This window comes from Mastigoproctus giganteus, chromosome 9 (genome assembly GCF_048544385.1).
Source record: "Mastigoproctus giganteus isolate SK-2022 chromosome 9, ASM4854438v1, whole genome shotgun sequence".
NCBI classification, from domain to species: domain Eukaryota; kingdom Metazoa; phylum Arthropoda; class Arachnida; order Uropygi; family Thelyphonidae; genus Mastigoproctus; species Mastigoproctus giganteus.
In genome coordinates this window covers 29,401,376-29,423,725 of record NC_143583.1, presented here as the reverse complement: position 1 = coordinate 29,423,725, position 22,350 = coordinate 29,401,376, and the positions used below count along the sequence as shown (strand labels likewise).

The 22,350-nt window shown below is 34.7% G+C and overlaps 1 long non-coding RNA gene across 1 annotated transcript in view; it reads right to left on the bottom strand.

Annotated features, from left to right (window-relative positions):
- Nucleotides 1-16,844, bottom strand: part of LOC150080127 (uncharacterized) — an 85,295-nt gene extending 68,451 nt beyond the window's left edge. Inside the window, exon 1 of the long non-coding RNA XR_016547391.1 lies at nt 16,688-16,844. This is a non-coding gene — a long non-coding RNA (uncharacterized LOC150080127). The remainder of the gene's footprint in view (nt 1-16,687) is intronic.
- Between the last annotated feature and the right edge of the window lie 5,506 nt (nt 16,845-22,350).

Here is a 22,350-nt window from a genome sequence, read left to right as displayed (position 1 = left end):
TCTGTGGTAGTGCTCCCAAACCCTCTCTCAATCTTCTAGACTGCATTCAAAAGAAGGTAGTCAGGTTAATTACTGACCCTGTAAACCTCTTACCAAATCTCCACTCTGTCTCACAGACTTTCAGTTAGCAATAACCATTTAGCATTCATTCACTGTCCCACTTTTTCTCTTCCTCATTCATCCATTCTACTTTTTCTTTCTTGAACAACTTTCCTTCACATTTACTTCCCGAAAATGTCAACAAATATCTTCTGTCTTCTCAGCCTTCAACCCGTGCACGGTATCAAGTACTATATGTTTTAATATCTTGTGTTTGGGGTTGTCATAAAAAAAACAATAATTGTTAATAGTGGCGACTGTAACTGAATCCACTTAAACTTAGTGTAGATAAGCATTTTGTTTTCGTGTAGATGTCTGTATTCACTTTGAGTTTAAATGGATTGTCATTTGTCTAATACTAGTTGTTGAATCTCAACAAAAAACGGTTCAGTTTCTGAAATAGCATGCATATTAATAAAGAAAATATCAATAATAGAAATAAACTTAAAAAATAGACTTGAACAATAACTTATATTATACTCATAACTTTGTCCAATACTATTAATATAAAAATGATGTTATTATTCACCACCAACGATACCTGCGCGGTAAGCACTGCGGGTACGATCACTGTCCTTCAAACCCTTTGGAAAAAAGGCATAGGTTCCAGTCGTTTAGATGGGCGGAACTGAACTTTCATGGGCGTTTTCACAGCTTGACCAAGGTAATTGGTCTACCAACCAGCATCGGCTTAACTATTATGCTACATAACATTTTATTTCGCTAATTTTTTCGCATTAGAATGCTTTAAATTGTTCCTTCCCCTTTAATGTAGAACAGTTTTATCTTTCATCACTAGTGGGAGGTACCAACTGGGGCCGCTTACCAAATGACTCTATATGAAGAAGATGATCCAAGAATAAGATTCACAAAAAAAAAAAAAAAAAAATAGAGAAAAGAAATGAAATTAAATTATTGAATCTGTTTCTATAAAAGAAATATCAGAAAACCTTTTTTTTTTCGGAAATTTTTCTGTCATTCAGATTTCAGAAAAAATTGCCGTTATTGGCAATATATATTTTTTATTTATTTTATTTTTTAAATACTAAATGTATAGAATTTGTTTTATTTCTTTTTCTCGCATGTGCCAATCTGACAGTTGAGGCTAGACTAAAGACTTAGGGTCACTTAGATGTTAAATTATGCAGCACCCAGTGTCTCACTAAGATGCATAACAAATTAAATATTATGTTATTCATATAAATATTAGTAGTGACTTTTTGTGTAGATCTATCATTACAAATTTAGATGGAAAATGAGTTTTCCATTTGTACAGTACAAAGAACGAAGCTGATAACTTATTTGGCACTGTAGGCAGTTGCCTAGTCATAAATCTGGGCCAGGTCACAGTAATTAAAACTAACCCTCCCCCTCCCAGGGGAACTATTTCCTGATGTTATCTTTCCTGAAAAACTTGGTAATAATTTATCCAACCCTCAACTTCAAAGCAGTAATCCATTATTGATGTTAAACCATTCATATTTGTTTGCTGACCAAACTGACAAAACTAAAACAAACAATCCTAAATCTGTGAAAGCACAGATTTAGGAAATACCTGTCAGCTCAGAATTTGCAATCAAATATTGCATTAATAAATTACGTTTATAATAAACATATATGTTTATTATAAACTATGAAACTGAATGGTCAAGACAATATTTAATACTGAAGCTATCCAGCTCAAACGAGCCTACATAACTCTGTATTATGTAAAATGGATAACTCTGTATATTACCACTCCAGAACAATCATCTTTCCGGTTTCTTTTCTATAAACAAAATCGTTAGAAAAGAGGACAAGGTCAGTATCCATATATTTGTAACACGCTTGGCCAAAAGAACAGATGAAACATCCAAGTCTGGAATATTCAATGATTTGTTTGGGTTAGCTCCTAGTCATTTGGCAAGCGTCCACCACGAAATACTTCCAACTACATAAAGAATCAGCCGAAGCATTAGCAATCTTGGCTAAGTATCTGACTTATATGTCGATTTTTATTTCCTAATGAAAAATAGCCTCGCCTGACTTCAAAAATATTTGATATTTACGATGTTAAGCTATTTATGATTAGGAATTATATATGAAACTGTTGAATATGGCAATGAACATAATGGAGTAAGATATTAAAGATAAAGTTCAGACGTGTTAGAATGTTCAGCAAAAGTAAGTTAAATGTAAAATTCTGTGCTCGTTGCTTAGTCGTATAAGAAAAGGATTTTAGCGAGCTGATAGAGAAGACAAATGAATAGCCAAAAATAAAATAGCTGGTTGAATACAAACTTGAAGAGTGGAGGAACTGCTCCTTCTTCAAGGTTAGGGAGGAAACAGTTCCAGAGACGTTACCATATGTTTAAGATATTGTAAGGTTCTTTCTGAAACTAAATTCAATAGGAAACTAAGAATAATTCCAGCCGCTCCACAGCACTTGCAAGAAGGCTCACAGGGCTGTTTGGTTAATTAAGTTAAATGCTGATGAAATATCTACAGTATTAAAATCATTAAAGTCTTTTTGAATAAGAAAATTAGTGATTAGTAAATTGGAAATGAGTATATTAGTTCTCATGTAAGTCCGAGGGAAATGTTTTAGGAGGTAGAAGGTAATTTCATTTTAACAGCAGTGGTATTTGAGATTTTTTTCTCGAGAATGTGTTTATTTTGGAACATTATCTTGTATCCAAATCATTTATGTAAAGTCAAGAGGCATTCAATAATAAATATCCATACCTATACACCAAGTAAAATAACCATTCATTACATATGCAGGATTAATGATCATATTCTTCAGTGGGTTGTAAACATTAAGAGAATGTATGCTACTCAACTAAGATGGACACGTCCACACATTCCAGCATCCCGCTTTTAAATTCTGTATTTATTGTTAACAACAACAACAAAAAAGCACTATTCCAAGGTGGGTTGGATAACTCTTTATGTGTATAAAAGTTAATTATATTTTTAATATATTACACTCAGTATTAATTAAATCACACATTAGTTGTTAGCTGTAGTAAATGTTTTGATGCTTATTAGCTTTTCAAGGTTTTCTGTTAATATTTGAAAATTCGAAATTGGACCAAAACTACAGGGAGCTTACTATTTTTAGCTTACATGTAAGAGCTTACAGAAACTTCGTTTGCTCTGTAAATAAAGCATATATATATATATATATATATATATATATATAAAACCCCGGTCACTCAAGGCAGGTGTGCTTATCCACCCTTACCCATGACCACTCGGCTACTGCTGCCTAATGATTTATTATAATGAGTAACACTTATTCTGTTATAATAATGAAATACGATAATAAATACTCACTTGCAATTACATGTACGATTATTATAGTGCTAGTATTACTCTTTATGATTAATATTATATAAGTACTCTAGGCCATCGTTTTGCAAGCTTTTCGTGGCTGCGCAATTCTTTTTGCAGTTCTAAATCTTCGACATCTAAAACATCTAAGATATCTAAGACAATAATGGGAATGGCTCTTTTTCCCAATTAGATTTCTGGGCTAACTTTCATGTCAGATAACGTCTTTGAACTGTTATCTTTTAGACTTAGTGCGTCCAAAGAAAGACAAAGGGAGATAAATTAGCACTTCGATGAGGTCACTAGATGGAATACTCGCCTATTCACATTTTTGCACCTTTTCATCCAGCCAAACATATGCTGCCCCTGCTCCTACCCTTGCTAAATATCCTAAATTACTTTCACCATAGATTGCACCCCAAACGATAATACATTAATGATAGTACTGCAACTTTCTTCCATCTGGTTCGGTTGTGACTCAACCCAATTTCAATAATTGTGGCGATTTAAAATCGTTTTTCATTATTAATATCTCTTGGGATTGACCACTGAGGTATCTCTGATTCGCAGTTAGAAGAATGAGGTGGATCTCTCTTAAAGCACTTTATAAAATAAATACGGAAATATTTGATTTATATTTAAGGATAATTATAGCTAACAGATCATATAAAATTCTGTTAAGAAATGCAGAAGAGAGGAGGGATGTGCATTAAAACAGAAAATTAAACAGTAAGGGATTTTGTTATACAGAATCAGGTTGGGTATACTAGTCCCCAGCTATTACAATATCTATAAAAATAATGATATTTATTCTCTACATATAAGGTAACCATGCCTAACCAGGTTTAGTTAAATAAAATACGAATCAAATTAATAAAAAATCTATCAATAAACTTTAGCTTGAGAAAGTGCGACAATATTTTTGTTCCATTTTTACTTTTGTTTGCTGAGAGTGCATAAAAGAATATGCTTCGTGATATGGCCAACACAATGCTATATAGGTTTTGTAATATTTCTACCCTTCCACCACCTTCAAAATCTTGAATTGAATATGAATTCTGTTATGAATGAAGGCTTTATGAACTAAAGTAAGATGACGGAGAGTATCTTATATCAAAATAGCTGTCTACTGGAGCATGTAGAAGTCAATTTTTATTAACCAGTTCTGCATTTCAGCAGAAATATAATATTAAATAAAAAGAAAAGTATAGAGGGTGGGGTGGTATTGAAGAGTTGCATATTCAACGAATTTCTCCTGACCTTTGGATATGATGTAGAAAGGGGTGTTTGTGAGGAAGTCCATCAATTGAAGTAAAAATATACTTTATGCTCTCTATGTTAACATGAGAAATCAAGGATTATCATTGAAATTTGTGTACATGAATTTCATTATACTTTCCTCGTTATTTTCTTTTTTTATTATAAGAAATATGCAATTCATACTATTGTAGAAAAGTGTCAGCTGTTTCCGTTAGGTTTTTTTTTTTTTTTTATTATTGAACAGTGCTTTTCCAGTTTTAGCTTTACTGACTCCATAAGATCCTATACTGTGAAAATCTAATATAAGTGGCTTAGGTCCTAATGTTAGCAAAAATATTGTTTTAAATATTATTTAATTTTCTCTGGCTACTAATTAATAACAGTGTTCAAAATATGTCAAGTAACCTTACAAATTGCAGGTTGACTTAAAAAAAACATAACCTTAACAATCTAAACCTTAAAAAATTATATCTTTGAAATCGAAAATTAACTGAACAGTAATATCTACTATTAGCTAAAAATAATAGTGATAAATATTTATTGTAACAAATAGTTTTCTACCCTGTAACCGACTTTCAATCCTAATTATGCATACAATAGAATTCAACATGGAATCGAGGAAAGTCGCCAATCATTAAATAGTTCTGTTGTGTGGGAGATTAACTTATTCATTTTAATCATTTGTACACAATAAAATTCACGAATTAATTTTTATATTTCACTTTACTTCAAAGCAAATATTTCAAACACAGTTCATGGAGCTAATATTTTTAACTGCTCGACCATGCATGATTCAACCAATGTTATTAGTTTATTTGATGCATGAGAAAAATATGCCACTGTGGATAGCTTATTTGGTATTACCGCCCTCCTCCACACTGTGTGGAAAGACCTGAGTTCAAATCCCATCGATGAAGTGAGGAATTTTTATGGGCGTTTTTCCCAACGTGGCTGAATCAGTCGGTCTCAGGCGAGGGTAACATGGTTTTATTCCCTAGAGCTCGGATTTTTCGTCCAGCAAACAGAAAATCGACCACAGAATACCCAATTTAAAGACATATGATATCGGTGCGATATGGCCTAAGTTGCTGATGCACCTAAAACCCTATAATAACAACCAACCAATAACAAGAATGCAGACTGACCTCTTACAATGATTGGTGATAGAAGCAATATTATTAAATATGAACAATTAATATGCTATACTATATTATACTATACAAACACTCATAATTAACATGTAAGAAATTAGTGTGGTACATTAGAATGATTTGTTGTCCAACTGTAAAGTCATGGTAGCAATAAACACAAAAATAAATAAAACCAATAATATCACTATGCCAACAAAAATATATATATGATGTACATTATGTATAATATCACTATGCCAACAATAATAGGCAATGTATATTATTTCTATAGCCCAGATATTTAAAAAAGTTGACCAGGACTAATTAAAGTTTGAGGATAAGTTCATTTTGATTTGAATTCCAAATAATCTCAGAGTATTCTTATGCAAGTCAACCCAGTATGGCGAAAAAGTTTAATTAAGGAAAGATCAAAGTTAAAATTTCTTCCTCGGGCTTCATGAAACCTAAGAGAGTAAAACTCCCTAATTAATAATAATTACAGAATTAGATATGGCCCTAGATCTAGAACGTTAAAGATCTAAGTCGAACTTAGTGCAATTGAGATTTCAGCCATCCTTATCGCTAATGCGAGATTATCCTTGCGTAAATTGCAATAAATGATCGTTTACTTTTAGAAGATTAAGCAAATATTTGATTAACCTTTTCTCCTTTCCTCTAACACTATATGATGATTGTGATCTTAGACTACTTAGATGTCACAAGCAATTGAATTTGCCATCTGTCCCTCAAGATTCCGTATATTTCGTTAGCTTTTGGACGTAAATGTGCATATTTAGCAGAGAAGGGAGAAAACTAGGCACCTGCGAGGAGACCTGACAGAGGTATTTAAGGCTTTGAATGGATTGAGTAAGATAAATACTGACGACAGCCTTACTCTTGCTCAAATAACACGCATGAGGAGTGGGGTCATAAATTTAAATTGAGGAAAGTTAGTTGCAGGATAGATGTGCTGAAATTTGATTCATTAGCCAGAGGATAGTTGATTGTTGTAAGAAGCATTCATCTGGTCTTGTGGAAGTGCGTGGTTTGAATAAATTTCAGGAGGAATTAGACAAATTATTAGAGTAGACGGACAAGTGATGCTGGAGTGGTATATGCTATTTTTATATATCCCAGCTTTCAAAATCATACTGACTATAAGTGAAAATTCAAAGATTATGATTTATGTACTGTATACATTTAAATACGGTGGTGTTCACTTAAAAAAAATCTACGAATTAAAACATGAGATACAACAAAATATTTCATATATATATGTGTGTGTTTATGTGAGTGAGAATTACACAGAGCCTTCTCTAAATAATACTTGGATTAGAATTAACAACATTAAGTTTAAATCTTCAGGAAGCTACATTAATTTTTATCATCTCGTCCAGTTATTCAGATAAAATAGATATAGAACACTTCGTATAGCATGTATTTTCTCCATCGACTATATTCCTGCAACTAAAAACAGATTTATCAACATACTGAGTGCTCATCTTGAGCTTCTCACCTGCAGACAAAGTCCCAGTGTGTGTGTGTATGCCGTTACTGCGGACAACCTCTAAAAAAACAGGTTTTGCCAGGTGAGACCGTTATATTTCTAGGGGGGGGGACCTACTTTTGTCGTTTACCATCTTCGTCTTAAAACAGCTTGGGGTGCTCTCCGTCGCCTCACGGGGACGTTTGTCAGGTCAAGGTTTTTTGTCGTTTCGGCTAATGATTATTAAAAAGGGAAAAAAAAAATGTCCTTTGCTGGCTGAGGGGAGAATGCCCTCGCGAACTCGACTTCTTTGGCATGTTTTCGATGTTTGGCAGTGACATTATAGGACCTCGACCTTGCAGAACAGAAACAACCATGTTTTGTAAAGCCGAAAATATTCCACTGGATGTTACACAGAAATATATATTTATTCAATTAGCCATCTAAAACAGGTGAGAATCACGCATAAATAAACGTGTATCGAAATTTCTTGCTTACAGTAACACATTTAAGTTTAAAATTGTTAACGATGTAACGCGCAAATATCCTATACTTAACCTTGCGCATACAGAGGGGGGTGGAGGTGTATTGAACTCTCAGTTGTCAGGAAATGAACCCACTTTAAAGGACTCAGCGCAATAGCAGCTTTGTCAGCACTTACTGTCTTTCGCGACAACGGGCGTCTATTGAAAGCTTTGAATCAATAAAATATATCTTCTGCGTCTGTGCTCACTTTAACTGACACACGTTCAGCCCTTGTTCTGATACACCTCTTGTATAGTGCATGTTGTGAATGTAGGGAGACAGCAAGACTGCAGAAAGAACTATATTTGACCGGTGGTGGCCGATTGTAAGAGTCAAGTATTCTGTTTTTGTTGATTCAGCTTTAAGTTCATGTCGCTTGTGGCTTATTCTTGGTTCCTTCAATGTGGTATCTTATTTTATTTAACCACTTGTGATATTATTCAATCTTTGAACGCTTGTAAAATAATTTCGCAATAATGTATATGTAAAAAAGAGTCTTAAATACGCCAAGGAATGTGGCTTCTTATAATAAAGTCTCGCGATTATAGTTGTTACGAAATATTTTTGGTGTTGGCTTTCGTAAACTTTGAATCAAAGTAGGCCACTTCTTAATATAAATAAACAGTTGTTTGGATGTTTGGAAATCAAGTACGAAACTGCACTGCAGCCAGCAGCCTATTTGGCTGCAGGGGTAGAGAAAGTGGGCCACCGTTTGTTATTGTTTGGGTTACTTGTGAGACGCACTTACAGTGGAAAAGCTGGCTCAGTTTACCGATGGTTTAAAGGCATGGGATGTGCTTGCCCACCTCATTCATTTGGTAGTTTTTTTCTCATCAGATAACTGTATCCATGCGTGAGGAACTACGCTTTTTGCTTAAAACCTGACAAAAATTCACGATTCAAATACTGTATGCACTACTATTCGAATAACTTTTAATAAAAAGTTGTAATTAAATTTGATATAAGAAATAACCAGTTTTAGAAAACATTATACGATCATTTTCAACAGAGATGGCAGTATTAAAATGCTCTTTGTCTCTGTAGAAGATTAAAATTTGTTATGGTATTGTTCCTCGCGTTATATGCTCATTTTAGCACCAAGATTTCCAATCGAAATAGTTTTATTGATTTAAAAATAGTAAGTATTCGATCCATCGATCTACAAACCGAGCATTAACTGTATGCATCTTGGTATCAATCTAATGTAACCATTGGAAATAAATAAAATGTCACAATGCATTGTAATCATTGCTATCAATAATTCATTCGATCAAGGTGAACTGCCCACCCATTAGAGTGGGAGTACAATGTGGGAGGGTCGTCTGTATCAGTAGGTTGGTCAATGGAGAAACTAACTGATTGGATGGCTTTTTATCTAAGACACCTGAACTACGGCGGAAGAGTTTATAAAAGAAGTGCGGAAAGATACCGAAGACAAAATTTAGATTCTTCTGGATGGCATTGATGAATTGTGTTAGAGGCTAAATCAGCTTATAGCCTTTCCAGATTGCATATCTTAAACCAGGGAAAAACCCGAATGTCTTTTTAAAATCACTCAGAATGGAAACTCCACATCATCACTTGCTTAATGCGAAAACCAAAATGTTCTTATCTTTCGTGTTTAATCCATAAAATGTTCAGTCTTATGTAATTAAAATATGAAAAATAGCCTTAAATTTAAGTAGAGCGTGGATAATTACTTGTGGGACTCAAGGCATGAGTTTTTATTTTTACAAACTGGAAATATAACTACTGAGGATGAAGATTTCATCCATCTTTAGTGAAAACTTAATTTTATCACTTCATAAAACAAAAAATAATTTAATGTGTAATATAATAAATTAATTATTTAATTATCTAAATATTAATAAATATTTATATAAATTTCGCCTTTGCCGTTCTGTGTATTTATACCGTTTATATATTTTGGCATAAATCTTTATATTACTAGGTTAGTTTTTGTTTTGAACAGTCTTGTCTGGAGTAGAACAGCATATATGCATCAAAGGTAGAGAAAATATCGCAATTCCAGTATGTAGTTAGTGGTAGCGCTCTAATTTACACTTATTATGCAGTTAAAAATATATAAAAAGTTCTTATTTCGATTATTAATCATTCGACTCAGTAACTGGAGCAACCAAGAAGTGAAGACAAAAGAGGTAACTTGAGCTTATCTGATTCAATTGTAGAGTAAATAGTTTTATTTACACTACAATAGAATCTATTCCTCTCATTTCCTATATTAATATTAGGAGTTATAATAAACCTCATTGAGTTGTAATAATCTGTTTCTATCCCTTCACAAAGCTCCTTCATCTGGTTCAGAAACGCCGAGAATCAATACGTAAATCTGTCTTCTTTATACTCCAGTATAACCAATTAAGGTCAGGATGTCATTACGAAGCTCCGAAATTACCTTTAGCCCTTTGTTTTTTTCCCTAAGTCTGTGGCTCGTTTCTTTTATAGCGATACTATTTCACAATAAGCTCACCCTTAAACATTTGGTCGATTAATTGTAGACACTGATAGGGCGTGTGACATACTGACAGTTGGCTTGTGTGACAGAACTATCAGCAAAGTTGACAGTTTTAGCAATGTTCATTGCGACATGCCCAGCTAAGTTAATCGAATTGTTTCACTTTCCAGGGAGCAGCTAACGCTACGGCCAGTTTTGGCGGCTGAACAGTCAACAGAGAGGTCCAAGATCTTCCTCCTTCTTTATAACGAAGGTCGTGAAGCGTAGGCCGCTGAGTTCCCCCAATAAGTATTGGTCTTGATATCCCCCCTCCCCTTAGCTAGCAGCTGTAGCAACTCCCCTAGCATCTCCCTTCCTTCCTGTCTCCCCATCTTCTGAGGCACCTTAGGGGGAAGGTAAGGGGGGCATCAATCTCATTGCTGTCAAACTTTTGAATCGTCTAAAAAAAAGTCACCAGATTTTTCCCACGGTTTTGACGTAACATAGTGAGCTAAGATGCGAAACCAAGGGAGCAGAATTGGGAAGGGGGGTGCGAAAGGTAACGGCGACTTCCTACATACCGGTACATTCTAAGACATGACACAGCGGCACCCACAGAGGTTATTATACCCTTAGTGGTATAAACCTGTCTCCTATGGTAGCCTGTCATTGTGTATGGTTTGCTTGCTTCCCCTAGCCTACGTGGGCTGAAAATAGGTTGCAAGCGAAGCTGTGTTTGTATTCTCATCCGGGTCTTCTCTACCGTACTGTAGGTAAACATTTTGCGCAGTGTAAGTAACCATTAGTTATTTCGACACTGCCATTCTTACTCAAGCCAATATAAACATCGATATTAGTGGGATAATTTTGTAGTCTCGGAAACAAATGGTTTGATTTTATGTAGTCAAGCTATCAACAAGATCATTATGCACCTCCAGCAGTAGACAGATTAATTAGTGATGTGATTCATCTTTGTTGTATGGTACTTGGGGAGATTATAAATACCTTTTGAAATTGCTAGTATAGGATTCAAAATTAAGAAACGGTTCTGTGAAATTCGATATAATGTTGGGGGTTTGTAGTGAACTAGTGAACTGTCTGCACGCTCCCCCCTATTCTCCCCGTACTTGGTGTGATGTGACAAAACTCAAGTGTTTTTTTTTGCCTGCGGTTATAGAGCTGAATCTTTGACCTTTCCTTATCCACTGTGAATGGATGAAAACGTTCAGGAGGTCAAAGTTTACACAGTTTTCTACCACCACAGTATAGAAACGCTCAAGAATTTCAGACAGTTTATGTTGAAAGGCTGATGAAGTATATAGAATTCCCACATATTAACTGAATTACAGGTTTAGAAAATATCAAAGCGCGCCAACATATTGTATATTTTTATTTCAGATAATTAATCCGATTTAAAAATGTCAGTTTTCAACCTGTAATCTTATTCTGAGTTAAATTTTTCTTTGTCTCGTTGAAGGTGGATTTAATTAAAAGAATTCAAGCATTAAGTTGAAATGTCACTGATTCATTAAATATTCATAAAATATTTTCATTATTTCTCTAATCTTCTATTTGGCTTTCCACAGAAGATTCCTACTAATGATCACAGGGATTATGCACGCCCACAATGTCGGTTTCCATCCTACTATAAGGTCCTTGCCGGTTTTTTTGTTTTTTTTTTTTATTGAATTGGATGCGACGCAGTTTAATCCTATTAACTGTATGCAAGTAAAATGCTTCTCCAGATTTTAAAATATAAACTGGTGTCACTCATTCATAGACTCTTATATGCTGGCCAATATCAGGAAGTTATGTTCATAGGAAAATCCTCTTAAAAATAGCTAAATGTGTTGTTTTCGTGGGCCTTTAAAAATATCATTCATTTTATTTAGTAATAGAACAATATCATTTGATCATAAATTAATGATCAAGTAATTCATCTAAGATTAAGTGATAAATTATGAATCTTCTTACAGTATTTCAGAAACATAAAGTTCGGCTACCATTGGAAATCCAATTGTTTAATTGCATCCGTTATTAATTAAACTAAAATTTTTCTTTTACCTTCCGATGGTTACATTAGGTTCTAAATACTTTCTAGATTGATCAAGCTAGACATCCAGCTAACCTGACTGTATGAAACTTTGCAGAATTGCGTTTGCCATTATTATTATAATGCATACTCTTCTAAAAATTAATGCGAACAATCTTTTGCAATGAAACAAAACTTGAAAAATGGAGAGGGATTATTTTATTGGTATAGTTCAGCAGTGACTAGGATATTAAGTGACATCTTCTCTGCCGTTTCGGGTGTTTCAAGCCTGTATATATACATATCGTTCCGTCCTGTTATCTCTGTGGTTTGTATCATCCACCAAGCTCTACTGCACTTTGTTAGTTTCCTCCCGAATTGACCAGCTATTTAGACTTCAACATTTCTGCTGATAACCCAACCAATTTACAGCTAATGGGCATCTGGGGGACTGGTTTAATAAAACAGACATTGGGCTGGCTGTACGGAAGTTTTATCTACAGTTCTTATCTTTGTATATCGCATTCTGTGTGTGCGTGTGTGTGTGTGTGTGTGATTCGACTGTGGATTGCTTTTCTGTTTTCTTACAAATGGGTCACTAGTTCCCTGGAGATAGCTGTTTCTTGTGCTTTGCTGGACTTTACCTGAAAGTCAGACGACTCAGCTGGAACTCTTCCAAACTTAAAAACGACATTCACTAAAGAGTATAAACCTAAGGACTCTCTCTCTTTCTCTCATATATATATATATATATATATATATATATATATATATATATATATATATATATATATATATATCATTTAATCCCCCAAACCTCAGACTTGCCTTCCGGCTTTGGCACTAAAAGTCACTGGGACATATCGTCAGGTTTAGATGTTAATTTGTATGGACAGAGTGTGGCGTATGGTCCATTGATAGGGCTAAAGTGAATACTTGGGGGATTACAAAGTCGCAGTGTAATGACTGGATTCAAATGTATGACACTTTGAACTTTCCCGCGTGAAAATATCTGTCATGTCGAGACAGGCGAAGGAAGATAAGATGTCCCGGCAGACCACCCCTCCCCCCCATCTAAGGCAGTCTGGAAGTAGGAGGAACTGGTGAGAATAATTGGAATTACTGGGGATCGTGCTCTGAACGTGCTGAGACGGTCACTATACCATCATGTAGTCCCTTAACGTTGACGTTTGTATTCACCGTTGATGCTAGCGTCTGGAAGCTACCCTACCCAGGGGACAAGAAAGACCGGTCTTTCAGGAAAGAAGATGGGGGGAGTGAATAGTGAAAGGAAGGGTCTTCACGCAAAACTACCGTAAAATCCGCTAGACGTGCCAAATACCTATAGTTCATTCGCCTTCCTCTGTCTAGCCTGCTTCGCTTATCATTGGCTCCATTTAGTGAGCAGCCACTAACCCTTTGAACATGACGTCATGCTCGTAAACCTGGCATTAACGGTTATAAATTAGTCTGGATCTAAAATTCCAGTTTAACTGCTCAGTTTTTTGGAAGCCCAACTTTTGTTCATTCGCTAATGGCAGTTTTTCGAACTCAGGCAAATGTCCAGTAAAGAAGAATACAATCAGGGACCAGTCTGCAGATATAAATCCACAATTGATTATCGACAAAACATTTGTGTATTTAAAGAAATCAGGAGTGATTGATAATGTCTCTCTCTTTCTCTGGACTGTGTTTTTAAGTTCCATCATTGAATTGGTTTGCCGTTATGTGCACAAAGTTTGCTGATTAGTTAAAAATTTCCCTTTCAAATCCTTTATTTCATCCTTTTTTGTTTAGCGCGAAGAATGCACTTTGTAGAGGCTTCCTTATATTAAAGAAAATTTATAAAATGATTCAATATGCCAATATAACACTGTCGTATACGGAATCTGAACGTTAACAAAGCACTCCGAATGGTGTCTCAAGAGTTTTTAGGACTTGCTTCCTAGTGGAACCTCTTTCCGAAAAAATAAGAGAGACAACAGATTAGAATATAAATTAATATCTTTATAAATATAGATGATGCTTTAATATAAATTAATAAATTTTGCCGTCTAGTTATTCCAGGGGATCCACTAGTTTGTAATAATAAATAAAAGCATCACAATCGGAACTTATTTAGGACAATGGTGATATATAAGTTTAATAAAAGGAAAGTACGAAGGATACATTACATTATAAATAGTGCACAAACTCTCTTCGCTAGCATTTATAATTAATCTGTAATGTTTTATTTTTATAGTCAACATTGTTTATTCGCATCATAAAAAATAAAATATTAAAATATAACTGAATATAAAAATAAAAATTAGCGCAAACCCCATTATTCGAACAAAACATTAAAAAAAATTCTTAAAAGATTCTTCATTATAGCTTTATCATATGGAGGAAACACGGTTCATCGCTATGACCAAGTAATCAGATCACAACAAAATTTAATCACAGTTCAGATTCTAAGTAGACTGCATAGGGATAACTGTTAAATTATCAACTATTATTAAACTACATCCTACATTCAGGTGGAAACTGAAAATAATGATCGCGCTGGTCACGGTTAAATATAAGAAATAAAGTAAAAGAATTCTTTTATTTTTTTCTCTCTAAAAACGATAAAGATATCACAATCGAATTTTTTTTCTGTCATTCTCCCCGACCGCAGTACACTGAAGTCGAAATGACCAATGAGTCATCTAAGAAAAGAAAAAGTCATGGCAAAGTTCAGCTTAAGCTTCGATTCTCCTGTGTTAGTTAACTTAAGTATCTTACTTTTAATGCATTCTTCGTAGAGATCAACTGACGACGAGTATTTCATTGATATCACTATTGGCATCAGAAGCTTAAGCTTTCCTTTTCATAACATCTTTGTGCAGTTTACTGACAGCTCTTGTGTGTTCATAGTTCAGCATGCACCACAAAGATTAGCCATTCGCCTAACTTTTGTCGGTCTGTCTCGTATAAAAAGACTTTCTGTAATTGGTTTTCAAGAATACTTGCGTTAAGGGGGAAAGAAAAAGAAAAAGAAAAAAGGAAAAAGAAAAAACCGTCTCCCTCCTAGCTGCTGCACTCGAGTTCAAAATGAATGTCCGGCTACCGTGGTCTTGAAGCTTTGTTGTTTAGACTTCCTTAATAACAGTGTATCGATCCACGTGTGCACGTGTCTGTGATAAACCGCCGTGTTCGGTCGGCCAAGACAACACTGGCGAAAAATTACGGACACCTTCTGTCTTCCATGCAATAGAAGGGGTCTTTAGTAGATGCCTTGGATGTGCTGATTGCATAACTCAAGCACTTGCCTCTCCGTGCTTAAAGAAGATTTGCTTCATTCTTGTGGGAATTGCTTTCTCGTTTTTCGGTATTAGGTGTTAAGAATGACCGCTTGGGAATGTTGGCCAGGAGGGAGAGACAGATTATACCTACAGTTCCTTTCCTGTGCAGCGATTGAGGAACAAAAAAAAAAAAAAAAAAAAAAAGCAAGGAGCAATCACCGCATTGTATAAGTAATGAGTTAGTCTGCAGTCTTCACCTGCGCGTAGGATGTAGTTTAAAGACGGCCATAAACTCGACTGATTTAATGAGAGTAAAGAAGGAACATTCAACTCAAATCAAAAAGATCCCCCTCTCTTTTCTGTATAATAAATTTTTAATCTTAAATTTCAATTACAGAGATAATCCTGTTGTCATAATTGGGCTCTACTGATCTACTTTTATGCAATTATTTATGAGATTGTTTCGTGTTCATATGGAAAGATTCCAGCTGTCCCTAACAGATCCTTCATCCAGTTACATTTACATATTTTTTTCTGTATCTCTAATTAATATAATCCAAATTATTCTTGCAACTAAAGTAATACATCAATGGAAAATAGATTGTGCGGCCTCTACTGTATCACACATTGTGATGTACAAATGCATATAAACAACTATTACCTTTCACGGGTCTTTTTGTCTGATCCTCTGTCTGATCCTACTCATATCTATGTCGCTATTTAAATTCTTCCATCATTTTTGCCCATATTAGATAATTTTATCTATCGCCTTTTCATTTTTGTATACATTAAAATACAGACTTATGTTATCACGCCAATTCAACGATCCAAAATGGTTGAATGATATTTTGGATTGTTTTGCTTTTATAAATGGTGCGATTTAGCTTAATTCTTTCATAATCGCAACATTTCAGTTCATTCTATATAATTCTTAATAATATTTTTAATAGGTTTTGTTTGTTTTTTTATATAATATTGAAGTTTACGCCCGATCAGTTTATGCAATTATCCAATTGTAAATTGCTAGTACATTGTCCAGTAAGTTTTCATAATCTTTGCTAAAATTTTTCGGAGAAAATTACTAACAAGGAGTGATTTTAAAATCAAATTCTTACTTACCTCTCTTCTCTAACCTCGCTAAACGCACGTGCGTTTATGTGAGATTGTCGATGCGTCGATATACCTACGGAGTTTTCCATTAATCAGCGCAAACCTCAACTGAGTACAACTAAGATGTGTGCCATTGAAAGGGGATGTGAGGACGCTGCATGATGAGTATGACCGGAATGCGGAGACCCACGTGCCAGCGCATGTTAAAGCTAACACTTCTGATGTCATTAAAGTAGGGTGAATCCATACGATGAGTGGGAGTGAAGGGTTGTCTGTCGTCAGCTGGGCGGGAACTGAGCCTTTCATTCCGCCATCTAGCTACCAATGCCTGTGTTAGTGGGTTAGCGCTAGCCGTATAAATAATTCATAATGGCCTAGATAACCACACAGAAATGGAGAGTACATGCGCTTTTAACTTCCAAGGCCTTTCAGGGGATTGAGAAAAGTGGTAGCCGTTGTGTCGCAAGAGCATCTTTCTTGTAGGTAGCGTGTAATAAATCAGGAATGTATAACGCTTCCTCTCTTTCTGGTGTTTATTTCTTATTTATTAATATTACTAATACTGTACGAATCGTATTGTACAAATTGTCGATCTCTTTGTACGCAGTGACGCTTTCTAATTCGAACGATAAATTATGTTTATTGCGTCTTAGCGAATCGATGAATTCTTCTTTATCGTATTGTATCTCGATCACCAGTCCCCAATGAACGTTGACCTGAAGTGGAGTACTCATTGCGAGAAATAGAAAGTAATAATTTAATAGTGGCTATTCTCTCTCAGCGCGGTCTGTAGTGACGATCTTGAAAAGGAGGAGAATTAATGTAAAAATTTCGATTCTGTTTGTTTTGTTTTCAACTGCTAGCCAGTTCCACTAGCTTTCCATCAAGAATATTTCTGTATATATCCTTGATTGTGCGATATACTTTAAGCATAATAATCTGTATGGAGAAATTAAAATAATTGTATTAAAATAAATTTAAAATAATTGTATTAAAATAAAATAAAGTTCAAATAATTGCACATAAAACAGGATTAAGATTTTTATATTTTGATTTTAATTAAAATAAATTGGATTCTTTAATTTAATTGTAGTTTTGTTTTGTTTTTGTTTTCAAAAAATAAACTTTTGTTTATTTTTTTAATTATTATTAATTGCTTCATCAGTAGTGGAAGGAATCCTACAAGAAAGCTATCCTGCTTGAAATGCATGGCTTGACACTCTTGATGATTGTTTGAGTTGACTGAACAGATCACAGGCAAATGTTTTATGGGTTTTATGGAAGCTACAGTACCTTACATCAATGTTAAAATTTTAAACTGGGACTACATTTTAATTTTGTAAAAAAAAATTGAAGTTTCCCCAATGTAAACCAAACACATCCACTTGCTCTTTAGCAGGTGGTTTATTAAACAGTCGCAACAACGAAAATACCTAGATCATGCTTCCATTACTAAAAGCTTAACAGACACCCTGTTTAGTTAAGCTTGATAAGAAATTTAGATTTGAAAATAAAACGAAAAATATTTATTAGCTGATAATTAACAGAAAATTCTAATTAGTTGGAATAGCTCGGTTCATTCGTTTTTTGACATAAAGTCTGATGTTAGTTGGTTCATGCCTGAGGAACAGCAGTTTAGGCTGTCAAAGGATTAAAGGTAACGTAGTCACAGAATTGACTTTTAGCCCATTGGGCCCAGAAAAACTAGTGGTACTTTTATAGCTTATTTATATTGGATAGTATTGTGTACAATATTATTCTTCTAATTAGGTATTTAGTCCAGAGGAATGTGGAAGCCAATCCTAACCTTAGGAATATTTATTTTCATGTGAGATCAATCTTAATTTTCAGCTGAGAAAGACATGAAGTAATGTAAACGGTGTCTAAAATCCAGAGACGCCCGTATCCCCCTCTGTAATTTTAAACATTTCTATATATTTCTTTAATTAATTTAATTTTATAAACTGAAAGACTGCTTTAAAAAGTCCGTCCTCTTTCTTGTCCTCAATTCAAAATAATTAAAGGTGGTTAAATAATTTCAAACTATACCCTTATATGTTTCGAACCTGTTCATTCAAATAAATCATAGTGTTGTCGTGGACCTGGTGACTCGCTGCTTTCACAAGGGGAAGTTAGTCTTTTGTCTGTTTTAATGTCACTGACTTGGATTTTATGATAGGTAAAATGGGCCCATGGTGAAACGCCCTTTTATAACCATAAAATCTTTATTTGAAGTTTTATTGTTATAGCAATGCCTTATCCACCAAATAAGAAAGATCTTTTCGCCAACAAAACACTGTTGTGATTGGAATCAACATTTTTATTGAAACTAAGATGCTTGTCACTTTGGGGGATTCTGTAGCCTGTCCAGAAGCCCCAACTCACCTTTTAAAAGTTCAGCTTTCTTTTCGAAGCGATGTAACCATAAAAATTTAAGGAATACTGGCACACTAAGGAATAATTGGATAGATGAAACGCCTTTTATTTCTCGTAGGAGCGATAGTCCTTACAAACTCTTGATTTGATTCTCCTTTCTATCGATTGGCTATTAGGGATCTAAATGCTGTGCTTAATATCTCAGCTTCAAAACGATAGTTCGGTCTTTATTGGAAGCTAATTTCTTTTTTGTAGAGAATAACTGAGCTTACTTTTGTGGTAAAGTCTTTTTAATATGTTCCTGTTTTCACTCAGATTTTAGGCTGTACATCCTTTTTTTTTAATTCATACAGTATAAGGTTACGGCTCTGTGGTTTAAGTCTTATTTTCTCTGAATATATCTTTCATAGTTTTTGTACATTAATTATTTATCAACCGGCTTTAAAATGATTGTTTGCTTGCATCATGCTATCATATGGCGTAGAAATAACGAATCATCGTTTTGGTACAATAAGTGGATATTTATTTATTTATTTTATTTACTTTTATATCTGTTACTTAGATATGCAGGAGTGACCCAGGACTTTGCCATAAGAGGATATATATCTAAAAATAACACTATAAAAAGTATGAATATGCCAGGCTATTATGTCCCAGAGGTTTGTGCAAGATTTATTGTCTGCAAATATTATGTGAAAAGGCATTACGTGAAAATTGATAATTTAAAAATTACTTCACGTATGCTTGGAAATTAAATGGTTTATTGATTATTAATCAGGGATGGAAAGGAGCTTTTCCTACACAGAAGCACGTTCAGTTAAATAATAAAATTGCGACTGATGTTAACTTTTCGAATCCGTTTTGGGATTTCGTTTTCAAGACAAGTTGCTATACTGCGACTGGACTTTGCTGAGACAAGTTGCTTCTCAGATGGTCTCAGTTTACAGTCTGTCTCGGAGGAGGCCAATTGGCTCTGCGGTATGTTAACTTGTCTTGAGAATGGCTCCGAAACATTGACATCAACTGGACGTGTCTCTGTGTAGGAAATCCTCTTTTCCACCTTTGACTGTCAATCAATAAGCGATTTAATTTACAAATCTACGTGCAGTTTTTTTTTTTATCTTTTAAGATTTAAATATCTGCAGATTTCCTTGGGATATATTGAGTAAAAACGCTTCTGTCATTGTTTCTACTAATAACAATTTTTTTTTTATGGTACAGATCTATAAAATCTTTCAATGATAACTGTGGTTATGAATAATAATCCGTTAACTTGAATTTTGCTGACAAAAAAGCAAACTGTGTTTCCGTAATCTATCAAGAGTGACACTGCATGCACAGGTTTACATTGAAGTTTCTTAACCTCTTAGGTCAAAGACCTCTTAAAGCATTTCTGATATTTCAAATCCCTTACCCCTGCACTCTTTTGGTTACTCAATGCAGACATTACCTGGGAAGACGATAAAAAAAAAGGCACCCCATTAATATGTGATAGCCATTCACAGCTGTTCAGCCAAAGTGCGTTTTGTTTCGCCAGTGGCGGGAAGGAATCTACCACTTCCTCCTTTTCCTTTCAGTCGAAGTCACAAGCTGTCTGGCCTCTTTTCCCAGCATTCACTTTTTCCGCTGTATACAAGAATCGCTCTCCTAGATCCAGACACGAAGCCCCATTCATTATTGCGTCATTGATATTCTACTCACATCCTGCCAGTCTGTTACATGTCGTTCCTAACCCTGTTCTTCCAGACCTATTGGGTCCCCAGCCTAGTTCCCAGGTTCTGATGTGTGTGCGTATGCGCGCGCAAGGCTCGTTTCTTTAGCTTACTTTTTTATGCCCTATATTTAGCATGCCAGCAAGGAACAAAGGATGCCAAATCCTTTTCTCCGACTTTCTATAGCACTTTTTTTTATTTGTATGCTCAGCTTAGATGGAACTGACATTATAGCGCCTGCGCAGTTTCTCACACTTTCTGACTTTGTAAATAGGATTTTTTTCCAGTGCTATTTTTATTCTGTGAGATGTAAGCGTCTTCAAGTTCTCCTTTTTTTACCCATTTGTTTAGAACCTTGTACATCTGCCATCTGTTGTAGACCCTAACTTCCCATTAGCATTCTATTGGTAATGTAATTCCAAGAGTGATTTATAAATCTTTGTAGCTGAAGACCCAGAACATCAACTGGTCTCGGTAGATGCAACATGATCGTTGAGCAAAGGATTATTTTTTTGTAATGCTGTGTTTTTGTGAAGATTTTGTTTGCTTTTCTAAAGAAATGCTTCCTGTTTGAAAGATGCTAACGGGAGCTTAATTTATTGCCTTCTCAATTAGACGAATAGGCCCACAGTTTCTTCTGAGGTTAATAAAGTTATCTTGTTTGGAAATGAGAAAACGTTTCAGACCCAACTCGATTCAATATATAACATGTTTTCTCATTGCAGTTGAACAGGAACAATTTTAAAAATGTTCATATGATATATTTGGCCATTAATATCTTTTTTCACACCAATTGTTTTCTTCCTGGAAAAACGGATCTTTATAACCTGGACTCATGTTGAGTTTGGTTTTGTTTTCTCTTTTCAATAGGCGAACCAGATTTTTATTATTTATTTATTTATTTTTAGTAAAACCTATCCTTATTTGAATAAGAAGGACAAGCTCTACTTAATGTTGTTTTTAATGAACTACTCAATCCTCCTTTCTATGCGAGAATAAATGATTGAAGGATGGGAAATTTTCAAAGTAAAAATTTTCTTCGAAAACAAACATTTCATAAATTTTTACAAATGAATGACCAGACTCGAAACACAAAAGAAATGTTTAATGCTGTTTATCCTACAGATGTCTGGGAGTGATTAGAATGATGAAAAAAAAGGGGGAAGCAAAAGAGGTGGACATGCTTTAAACACAAAGTAACTGCATATTTCATGCGGATGTAACTTTTTCTTTTGCTTGTTTTTTTTTTTCAAGCAGTTAATGAAATGACAAAGTCTAGACCTCTTCGCAAAGCGTATGATTACCAACTCTTTAAGGCAAACCCACTTTGACACTTCCCTAGCTCAAGGTCAGTTACCAGCAACACTGCCACCGCATGTCAGTGACCCCTGTAATGCTCTTAGCGACAGTGATACGAAAGGCGTACTCCATTACAAGTGAAGAGGTGTCACATGACCCATACTTTCTAATTTTCTATTCTGCCTTAAGTCATTTTACGGCGATGTAATAATAATAATTATAATATTAATAATTATTATTATTTAAGAGGTACTTAAAAGTCTGGTTTTGGTTTCAAGAGTTCAA